Raw genomic sequence first — 2,795 nt, forward strand, 5'->3', positions numbered from 1 at the left:
AGTGAGTGTGTGTGTGTATGAGTGAGTGAGTGAGTGAGTGTGTCATCGCTCACACAAGGGAAAACACACAGCTGACAGCTCCAGCAGCTCAGACGCGATGAAGCGCTCAAACACCGAGAGAAACAAACTCTTCAGCCCGATGGGTTTGAGCTGACAGCCGTCAAAGTGTTAAAGTCTGAGCTAAACTGAAGAAAGCAGAGAAATATAACAAAACTAAAATCTACTGCAGCTACTCACGACAACCGAGCTCGTCTAAAACAGTTTAGTGAAACTCTACAAGCAGAGAGTGATTTAGATATGGACTGAAGTAATTATTAAAAACAAAAGTGCTGGAAACGAATCAGCCGTCAGTTTAACAAAACCGAGTTATTCCGTTCCTGTATTAACACAAACGGACGCTTCGCGATCCGCATAAATGTCGTCCTTTACCTTCGACTGGGCTGATCTCCGTCGGTGTTCCTCAGATATATGCGCGGTAAGAGAGTAAACGCACTGAACTCTCGCTCGTAAATGGCGCGTAAACCGAGCGCACGAACCCGAGACCGTTGTGGGCCGCGCGGTGCTTCATGGGAGCACGCGTCACGTGACCGGACAGTTGTATTTAGCTGCGTCCCAAGCCGCACGTGCAGTATAGTGCGAGTAGTGTTCATAGTGCGTAACCATAGACATATAAATACCTAGACGCCTTATTGGCCGTTTCGGTCCGTTGCTGCGATACGTCAACGCGTCCGCCATATTGGTGCGGGCAAGAGTTCCCTGTAAACAAATGCAACGAACAGGGAGTGCTGCGGTTTTTCTGTACAAAAATATGACAATGTTTGTTTTTATCAACATATCAGTGGTTTATTGTCTACGTGGTGTACAAAAAAAATCCAGATACTTAAAATCTCGATAGTTAAATTAGCGGCCAATGAGGCGTCTAGGTATTTATACGTCTATGTGCGTAACTACATAGTGTATAGCGCATCATTTGGGACGCAGCTTATGTTTGTTTGTTTTTTAGTGACAAGATGCAGAAGTCAATTTAAAAGCAATGTATTTAAAACAAAAAAAACAGTATAAATTACGTAGCTAAACAAAAACAAGTTAACAAAGTAAAAAAAAAAAATAGACAGCTTTTTAAAGTCAATGAGTCCTTTCGTAAATCTGTAAGAAATGCATCAACATTTGAAAACATTCGAAACCATTTAAAATAAAAACGGAGATTAGATAGATAAAACACACACACACACACACACACACACACACACTCACTCTCTCTCTCGACGCAGCGCTCTGACGCACATCTCGCGAGAAGTACGGCTGTGGGTTTGGATGAACAACATCTCGCGGTATGTGGGGCGCAGTTTTAACCCGTTCGCTTTCTAGCGTACTGCTGCAAAGAAAGCGACCTGTAACATAACAAATAAGAAGGAGATTGAGACGTAATGTCAGCGACTAGAGTTTACTCAAAAGTGTTCGTCATCAGGATAGTCAACATCTAGATTATTTAATGTTTTCAAAGCGATGCTGTCAGAATTAGCTCGCTAGCACGGCAGCAGCAAACGCGTTTCCGTGGCAACGGCGCCTTCAGTCAGATAAACACGCTTCTTTAGCGCTGCTGTATTTGTGATAGATGACATAAGCATAACTCGGAGGATGATTCCTCTTATGAACAGGGAAATACCACATTAGGAGCATCAGAGATGCGGCTGAAAACGTCTCTGCTGAAGGAGCCCAAACATAGCCTTTAAATGTATTCATATTCACAGTCTAACATATAAAACACAATGTGCATTCTGTAGGTCTGCATAAACAACTCTTGACATGGCACCGATTAAGTCTTATTTTTCTGTGCATGCTATGTAGTTGTTTGGTTCTGTTATGAATTATTTACAGGCCTTATGGAGATGTGACACAACTGGGTCAAAAATATACATACAACAACTTGAATGATCAATTTTAGTAATGTAGAAAATGTGTTTAAAGGAGGAAACAAAAAACGAGCCACAACTGCAACAACATTGCGAACATTGAACAAGATCTGTGTGCTTTAAATGCACCATTATGCACACATATACATAGTTTTGAGTGTGTAACAGAGGAGTAGGCAAGCTTTGGGACATTCATCATATTTGCATGTTTAAAGAACTGCTCTGTCGAATAGTTACACGTATCCAATCATCTCATCACAGTTAACATCCTCGACCATCCATGGGAGACAATAACTGTATTTATCGTGCACTGTCGGCTTCACAATGTTGCAGATGGTTTACATTCACACACAGCTGTATTACACACTGCATGAAAGGCAGTATTGGAAATGGCATAATAGTGGCACTTTAACGTTTGCATAACAAAAGAGAAACATGTTTAAAACCGTCCAGACCACATTGAGAAGTGAGATCTTGATAACGTTAGCGGAGCATGTTTCTGTTGGCCCTTGACCCCTGAGCACACAGAGAGCTGGAGAGCTGTACTCCTGCAGCGACGACCACCACATTCTCCGGTGGAACCTGCTCACTAACGACACCAGCGTCCTCGTCAAGCTCCAGGACCAGATCTACCCCACCGACCTGCACTGGCTCCCCAAGAGCGTGAGGGGAAGAAGCAGGCCGGGGCCGAGAGCTCTGCCCTCACCAGCACTGATGGTAAAGGCCTGGCTAACCTCGTCACACTCTCTGTGGTCTGATGTAGTTTTTGAGCATATATTGGTTCAGAGCTCCGCCACGGTTCTGCTGACAGATGATAGACAAAGCTAGGGCTGGGCAAAAAATCGAATGCGATTTTCATGCGCATCTCGTCAGTAAAGCCGC

General features: G+C 43.6%; 1 protein-coding gene across 1 annotated transcript in view; it reads right to left on the reverse strand.

Annotated features, from left to right (window-relative positions):
* Positions 1-599, reverse strand: part of smc4 (structural maintenance of chromosomes 4) — a 38,413-nt gene extending 37,814 nt beyond the window's left edge. The window contains exon 1 of the mRNA XM_016503291.1: positions 430-599. The gene's annotated coding sequence lies outside the window, so the exon portion shown is untranslated. The remainder of the gene's footprint in view (positions 1-429) is intronic.
* Between the last annotated feature and the right edge of the window lie 2,196 nt (positions 600-2,795).

This window comes from Sinocyclocheilus anshuiensis, unplaced genomic scaffold (assembly GCF_001515605.1).
Source record: "Sinocyclocheilus anshuiensis isolate Anshui unplaced genomic scaffold, SAMN03320099.WGS_v1.1 scaffold1570, whole genome shotgun sequence".
Taxonomy (NCBI): domain Eukaryota; kingdom Metazoa; phylum Chordata; class Actinopteri; order Cypriniformes; family Cyprinidae; genus Sinocyclocheilus; species Sinocyclocheilus anshuiensis.